The 8567-nt window shown below is 38.3% G+C and overlaps 1 protein-coding gene and 1 pseudogene across 2 annotated transcripts in view; both read right to left on the bottom strand.

Annotated features, from left to right (window-relative positions):
- Pafah1b2 (platelet activating factor acetylhydrolase 1b catalytic subunit 2) overlaps positions 1 to 8567 on the bottom strand; it is a 36679-nt gene that overhangs the window by 12559 nt on the left and 15553 nt on the right. The window lies entirely within an intron of this gene.
- Positions 207 to 351, bottom strand: LOC117286495 (annotated as a pseudogene).

Here is an 8567-nt window from a genome sequence, read left to right as displayed (position 1 = left end):
GTGTGTGTGTGTGTGTGTGTGTGTGTGTGTATTTTATTTCCCCAGAGGGATGCAACATTTCTAGAGGTACTAGGTTGATGAATGGAGAAAGGCAGAGCAAGTTTCAATTCCATCTCCTAGCTCCAAAAATCCATTTAATACTGTTTTTAGAGGATGTTATCAGATATTAAATTGTTAAGTGTTAAGCCAGGGATTTAGCTGAGTGGTTCCGCTGCCTGCCTCGCAAGCACAAGGACCAGAGTTGGATCCCCGGTACCAAAAAAACAAAACAAAAGAATGTTAAGTGAAACACAGATATTAAATTGTTAAGAACAGATACTATAGATTTTAGCCAGAAGGCCAAGAAGTGATTATAAATGGCTACATAATATCCTATTAAATGCATCTATTGGCACATTGTTTTACTGTAATGAAAAGATTTACACATTGGGAGTCTAAGTCAAATAGAATTAATATTCATATTTTCTCGCCCTCTCTCTGTCCTGGGAATAGAACCCAGGGCCTCAGGAATAAAAGTCCTGTACCACTGAGCCCACTACCCCAGGGTTTTTCTTTTTCTTTCTTTTTTTTTTTTTGAGACAGGGTCTCACTACATGGTTCAGGTGACCTTGAACTCATTATGTAGCTCAGGCTGGCCCTGAACTCTCAGTGATCCTCCTGCCTCAGTCTTAGCCTTGGGAGTGCTGGGATTATAGGAGTGCACCACCACGCCCAGTTTTAAATTCCTTTAATCTAGAGGTTTCCTCTCTGCTATCACTTCTCAAATTTACTTTTCTGAAAAATATAACAATCATCTGACCTTGAAGTAAAAAAGGATCAAGATGCAATATATATACACATAACAATTCCCACAATGATCTATGAGACTGCTCTTATTACATATCATGAACATATACTAATAAAAAAGGAAGGAAAAGCCAGATGTGGTGGTGCACACCTGTAATCCCAGCACTCAGGAGGCTGAGACAGGAAGATTGCTATGAGTTTGAGACCAGCCTGGATTACATAGTGAGTTCCAGGTCAGTCTCAACTACATAGTGAGATCCTGTCTCAACCCCCCCCAAAAGAACCCCCCCAAAAAAAAGAAAGCAAAAATTGTCTGACACACATATATAACCGCTTATAGTCTAAATTTTGCTGACTGCATTCCTGTAATGGACATATTTATTTGACCCACGCATTTTGTGAAAAATGGTAGTTAAATTTAGTTTAGAGTTGGATAGTCAGCCCACTATAACCCCAGTTCTGCATCTGCAGAGTCAACGAACTACAATTATCTTGGAACCAGGCATGCCCAGCACTGGGAACACCATGAGTTCAAGGCCAGCCTGGACTACAAAATGAGTTCAAGGCAAATTTGAACTACACAGAAAAACCCCATTAAAAAAAAGTCTCTATACTAAATATGTAAAAGACTTTTTTGTCATTATTTCCCAGAAAATAAGCAAACAATTATTTACATAGCACTTGACATACTGTCTATTTTAATCATCTAGAGATGATTAGGTGGTCATATGCCATCTTATAAAGGGAACCTAAGCATTTGTGGATCTGGCTTTGTAGGTAGCGTCTTGGGGCCAGTCCCCTATGGATACCAAGGGAAAACTACACAGTACTTCATAGATAGTATTCTTTTTTTTCTTTTGGTACTGGGGATCAAACTCAGGACAATGCTGTACTTGCAAGGCAGGTGTGGCACCAATGAGTTAATTCCCCAGACCACTTCATAGGTAGTACTGAGGACCATCTCAATACTTACTTTAATCATGATTGTTTTACATTTAGAAAAATATTTTACTTTGAAATAATTTGAGGTCTACAGAAGAGTTGCAAAAACTAAGAGTGTGTATGGGCCTAGGATTTAGTTCAGTGGTGCCTCACCTGCCTCGCAAGTGCAAGGTCCTGAGTTGGATACCTAGTGCCAGAAAAAAAAAACACACAAAAAAACGCACTCCCTCAGCTTCCCCCACTGTTATTGTCTTCCATAAATATGGTACATTTATGGAAACTAATAAATGAACATTAGTAAACAGTATCAACTAAACAGTTTATTATTCAACTCTACCAATTTTTTCATTATTCTGGAATCAATTTTCCTGTTCTGGAATCAATTCAGGACACCATGTTGCATTTAATCTGCATCTCTTTAGTCTTTTTACTCTGGGACAGTGTTCTAATCTTTCCTTATCCTTTATGATCTTCAGTACAGGGCTTTGCACATGCTAAGCAAGCACACTAGTGCCAAACTACACCCCCAGTCCTTTTTATTTCATCTTGAGACAGAGTTTTGCTAAACTGTCAAGGCTGGCCTTGAACTTGAGATTCTCCTTCCGCAGTCTCCAAGGTAGCTGGATTACAGGTATGTAGCATCTCACCTGACTACTCTGACACTTCAGATAAGTAGTGGCCAGCTGCTTTTGCAAGATGCCTCTCAAACAAGTTAGATGTTTTCTCATAATAGGCTGAGGTTAAAGATTTCTAGGAATACTGCTAGAGGTGATTCGTCCTCTTTGTTGCAGGGGGTACATGACATTAACATAAGCTATTATTGGGATGTTATCATTGATCTCTTGCAAAGCTTTTCCATTGTAATGAGTTTTTTCTTTTCCTACTTTCTTTTTTTTTGGTACCAGGGATTGAACTTCGGACCTTGTGCTTGCAGGGAAGGTGGCTGAACCACTGAGCTAAATCCCAGCCCTGTAATAAGTTATTAGTTTTCCTAAAAAATAAATAGAAGAGAGACACCAAAGGTCAGGTAAATTAAGCTCCACAGGCTACGGGAAGGGATATCAAAAATAATTTGGGATTTGTGGTATAAAGGCCTGTAGTCTCAGCACACAGGGAGACTGATGCAAGAGAATCACAAGTCCAAATCCTATCAGGGCAATTTAGCAAGACCCTGTGTCCAAAAATCAAAAATCTCAAAAGACTAATGAAAGACTGAGGATGTAACTCAATGCTAAGCACCTCTGAGTTCAAACCCGCAGTATGGCAAAAACAAAAACAAAACAAAAACCTGTAGCCATACATTAAAAGTACCAAAATTTAGAGGGAGATATTTTGAAGATAGGAAAATTTCTTTTTCTTTAAAGCTGTGTCCATCAATTTTAATATTTATCAATGCATCTTACCATGCTACTTATTACTGTTGGTCTAAAGATCATTTTTCTTTTACCTCATTCTTTCTATATTATTTAAATTCTTCCATGAAGATCTGTGCTTCTCCCCTATTTAATCCATTTAATTATTTATGGCAGAAAAGATTTATGAATACCTTTGTATTATAAAGTAGTTATAGTGACATTTATTATGCTGCTCAAATTTTCTGCTTCACATTTGGGTTGCTCTTTCAGGTTGGCTTTGAGTGATCAAAACATTATCAATGTGACAAAACAGCATCACATGCCTTCTGAATGATGTATCAAGGACATACACTCTTGGCATCTATCCTGTTTTCACTCTTTTCATTGCTTTGTTGTTTCTTGGCCTTATAAGATATTATAAGCCTCCCACTTTCCTGGGGTCTTGCTAAATTGCCCAAGCTGAGCCTGCTGTATCAGCCTCCCAAAATAATGGCGTTACAGGTCTGCACCCCTATGCCTGGTTTCCAGGTTCAACTTTTATTTTCCTTGCTCCACTTGCAAAATCAACCATTTCTCCAAGAACTCCTGGTTCTTTTCATTGGAAAGTAGTATTCAAAGTCTGGGCATATGACATATTAGTAAAGTTAGTCTATCTTTATCATGCAAGCATTTAAAAATGTTTATTAAAATATTGCGTCTAAGGCTTGTGAGGATCTCCCAGCTACATGAGGAGCTCACTGCTCCCCCACGCTCCAGCACCCTCGGCCTTCACTGGAGCAGACTGGCCTCTGCAGCATTCCCCCACCCCCACCCCACTCTCAGGCCTCCTGGTTGTGCTGGTACCTGGATCCACACCGCAGAGGCAGAGGTGTTCATAAAGGCCAATTTACTGAGCTCCAGAAGATAAAACAGAAGTGAACAACAGCAATAAAGGCACATCAGACCTCTGTAGTTGGTAAATCAGAGGGATCACCACCTTCCATCAGAACTTGGACTATCTTCAGGGGAAAGGCAGCTGGAACCTGCAGTACAACCTTGCAGAGTTCAACCCTGCAGGAGGTCAGGGAGCTCAACCTGGGCCTTGCAGCCAGAATTCAGCCTGAATCTCAGGGGTCTGCTGTTGACTAGCTGAGACTAATTGACTTAGTTCTGCACACTGCTCCCTACATTGTCTATTGTGACAGCAGAGATATACCCTGAAAGAGGCTCTTCAATATTTTTTTCTTTCTTTTCTTCTTATTTTTAATTTTTGTTGTTGTTGTTTTTTGAGACAGGGTCTCACTATGCAGTTGAGACTGACGTGGAACTCACTATGTAGCCCAGGCTGGCCTTGAACTCACAGCAATCCTCCAACATCAGCCTTCCGAATGCTGGATGCCCAGCTTTATTTTTAATTTTAACTTTTAAAATTTTACTTTTTCCCATTCTGGAAATTCTTCCTTTTATCTTTCTTCTTTTTCCTGCTCAGTTTCTTGCTCCCCCACAATAGTTCTCATCTCCCTTTTTATTTGTGATCCTGCCCTAATTTGGATTTCTTCTTTTTCCTTTGCTCAATTGTCATGAGTTTCAAAGGAAAGTGAGTACAACTTATAGCTTCCCCATTATTGTTAAGCTGTTCTATTCTTGTCTTCGTTCTTGCACTCTGTCTTTCCCTCTTGTCTTTAACAGTTTCCTAGAGTTTGCGTGATTATCCTGTGTTCCACTGGCTTCACTTGACACCTTCTATTCTTTTACCTATCTATTCCTCTCCTCTCAACTCCTTCTAAGTCTCTATCCTGAAGGGTAAAGTTGCTATATTGAAGAGTTTATTCACTATAAACATACTTTGGGCTGGCCCTCGATTTTTTTTTTTTTTTGGTACTGGGAACTGAACTCAGGTCTGTGCACTTGCAAGGCAGGTGGTGGAACTACTGAGCTAAATCCCCAGCCCTGATCTTTGATTTTGATTTAATTCACATGATTAAAGGTGACAAGATTAATAACGATCACAAATGGTCAATTTCTTTTCTTTTCTTTTTTTTTGGTACTGGGGATTGAACTTGGGACCTTGAGCTTGCGAGGCAGGTGGTGGCACAACTGTGCTAAATCCCCAGCTTCAATTTCTTTTTTTTTTTTTTTTTTTTTTTTTTTTTTTTTTTTTTTTTTTTTTTTTTTTTTTTTGGTTGTTTGAGACAGGGTCTCATTATATAGTTGAGACTGACCTGGAACTCACTATGTAGTCCAGGCTGGTCTTTAACCCATAGTGATCTTCCTGCCTCAGCCTTCGGGAGTGCTGGGATTACAGGCGTGAGCCACCATGCCCGGCCTTCAAATGGTCAATTTCTAAGATGTGCTTGATGCTATTATGTTGCTGATTTTATCAATTGGACTAAATGGTTGTGATTGAGTTAATGAGTTCTCCTTTCTACTATGAAAATGAGTGTCTCTGAGTCATTAGAGACTTAAAACCTAAAGAGCAGCTATATCAGGAAGATCAAAGTACTAACCCAGAAATTAAACTAAGGACAACCGGACAACAAAAATAAAAATGAGAAAACCTTAAGCAAGGCACCAAGACAGAGTTCTAGTTCACCAATGGCAAATTCTAAGGGAAATGAGGTGGAAAAGTCTGACAATCAACCAACAGGACACGCTGAACTCATAACACAGGAAGTAACAAAACATATCAATCAGGCTCTAGAAAGATTTGAAACAGAAATAATTTCCCAGATATCTACAGAGATGGTGAGCACAATGAAAGACATGATTAGAGACTCTAGAACAGAAAGAGACAAAAAAAAAAAAAAATTGATGAGCTCAGGACCATGATAGAAGCCATGAATGCCCAGCATGGGAAAGAAATGGAATCCATGAAACAGATTCAAACATATATCTAGGAGATTAAAAATACTATTGAAAGGCCGGGCATGGTGGTGCATGCCTGTAATCTCAGCATTCGGGAGGCTGAGGCAGGAGGATTGCTGTACATTCAAGACTAGCCTGAGCTACATAGTGAGTTCCAGGTCAGTCTTACTACACATAGTGAGACCCTGTCTCAAAAAACAAAAAACAACAACAACAACAAAACACTATTGAGAGCATTTGCCACAGAATGAACAAATGTGAAGACAGAATTTCAGATATAGAAGATAGGATTGCAGTCAGTGACCATGAAAAGAGATCTTAAAAACAGTAAGAGATCATGAGATATTGATCCAACAATTCCTAGATGATGCAAAGAAGGATAACATAAGACTGACAGGAATCCATGAAGTAGCAGGAGAAAGTACAAATGACTTAAAAAAAACTTTTCACAGAATGACAGAAAACTTCCCAAACAGAGGGGAAGAATCTGACATACAGATAAGTGAAGCATACAGGGCTCTAATTAGCCATGATCAAAAAAAACCTAAACCTAGATATATAATAGTCAAGATCCTGGAAACCCAACAGAAGAATAAAATATTACAAGCAGTTAGAGAAAAGAAATATATCACATTCAAAGGAAAGCCCATCAGAATCACAGCAGATTTTTCAACACAAACCTGGTCAAGGAGAGCCTGGAGTGAGGTATTTCAAGTCCTAAGAGAAAACAACCTCCAACCCAGACTGACTATCCTGCAAGACTCTCTTTTAAAATGGATGGGGAAATAAGATACTTCCATGCAAAGAACACCTGAGAAATTCCATGAATACCAGACCAGCACTCCAAACAATTCTAAACATCCTACAAAAGACAATGCAGGTCACAAAACCATGAGGCCCAAAAGAGCAAATCAATTAGGCAAGGCAAGAAACTAAAGGGAGAGGGGGAAAAATTAAAAAGAGCCAACAACAGGACAATAACATGACAAGGATATGTCAATACATATCAGTTATAACCATCAATGTCAACGGCCTCAATTCACTAATCAAAAGAAACAGACTAGCAAAATGGATTAAGAAACAAAACCTAACAATTTGTTGTATACAAGAAACACACCTAGTTCAAAGGAAAAGCAGTTCTTCATGCAGCAGAAGCCCAGAAAAAAGCAGGGGCAGCTATCTTATTCGCAGAGTAAATTTCAAACCAAAACTGATTAAGAGAGACAAAGAAGGCCACTACATCCTTATAAAGGGAACAATCCAAGAAAAAGAGATGACAATCACAAATATATATGCACCAAATATTAATGCCCCCAACTGTATAAAACAAGTATTAAGGGATGTGAGAAACCAAATAAGCACTAATACAATTGTAGTGGGGGACTTACATACCCCACTATCACAAATAGATAGATCATCTAGACAAAAAGTCAACAATGAAATACTAGAATCGAACCAAGCTTTTGAAAAATGGGACTTAATAGACATCTACAGAGTGTTCCACCTCACAAAATCAGAATATACATTCTTTTTGGCTGTACATGGGTCATTCTCCAAAATAGATCACATACTAATTCATAGAACAGGTTTAAATAAATGCAAAGGAATCAAATTTATCCCCTGTATATTATTAGATCATAGTGCAATCAAGCTGGAGATCAAGAGCATAAGAAACCATACAAACTTCACAAACACATGGAAATTGAACAACACTCCCTGAACAATCAGTGAGTCACAGAGAAAATTAAAGAAGAAATTATACAGTTTTTACAAATAAATGATAATACCAATACAACATACAGGAATCTGTGGGACACAATGAAAGCAGTTCTACATGGAAAATTCACAGCACTGAATGCCCACACTAGGAAAACAGAGCAAGCTCAAATTAACAACTTAATAATGATTTTTAGGCTCCTAGAAAAAGAAGAGCGAGAAAAACCCAAAGTTCATACAAGGGAGGAAATTATAAAGATCAGAGCCAAAATCAATGCAATGGAAACTAAGAGAACAATACAAATAATAATAATAATAATAATGAATCAAAGAGCTGGCTTTTCGAAGAATAAATAAAATCGATAAACTTTTAGCCAACCTTGTCAAAAAAAGGAAAGAAGCTGAGTGTGGTAGCGCATGCCTGTAATCCCAGCACTCGGGAGGCTGAGACAGGAGGATCGCTGTAGTTTGAGACCAGCCTGGGCTACATAGTTCCAGGTCAGTCTCAACTACATAGTGAGACCCTGTCTCAAAAAAGCTGGGGAAGTGGGGAGTAAAGAAAAGGCTCAGATCCATGCAATTAGGAATGAAAAAGGTGAAGTCACAACAGATCCAGCAGAAATCCAGGACCTACTTCAAGAACCTGTACTCAAATAAAATGGAAAACACAAAAGAAATGGACAGATTTCTTGATATTTATGAATTACTAAAGTTGAGCAAAGATTAAAAAGTTCTAAATACCCCAATTACAATTGGTGAAATTGAATCCATAATTAAAAGTTTACCAACTAAGAAAAGCCCAGGTCACAAGACTTGTCATGTAGAGGTAAAAGATCCCAACAATGAATGTAACTGTACTGTATCCCTAAAATTTACCAATAAACTCAATTAAAGCTGAAAAAAAAAAAAAAAAAAAAAAAAAAA

This window comes from Fukomys damarensis, unplaced genomic scaffold, assembly GCF_012274545.1.
Source record: "Fukomys damarensis isolate Sample0158 unplaced genomic scaffold, DMR_v1.0_HiC HiC_scaffold_16, whole genome shotgun sequence".
NCBI classification, from domain to species: domain Eukaryota; kingdom Metazoa; phylum Chordata; class Mammalia; order Rodentia; family Bathyergidae; genus Fukomys; species Fukomys damarensis.
This window is presented reverse-complemented; position numbering and strand designations above follow the sequence as displayed.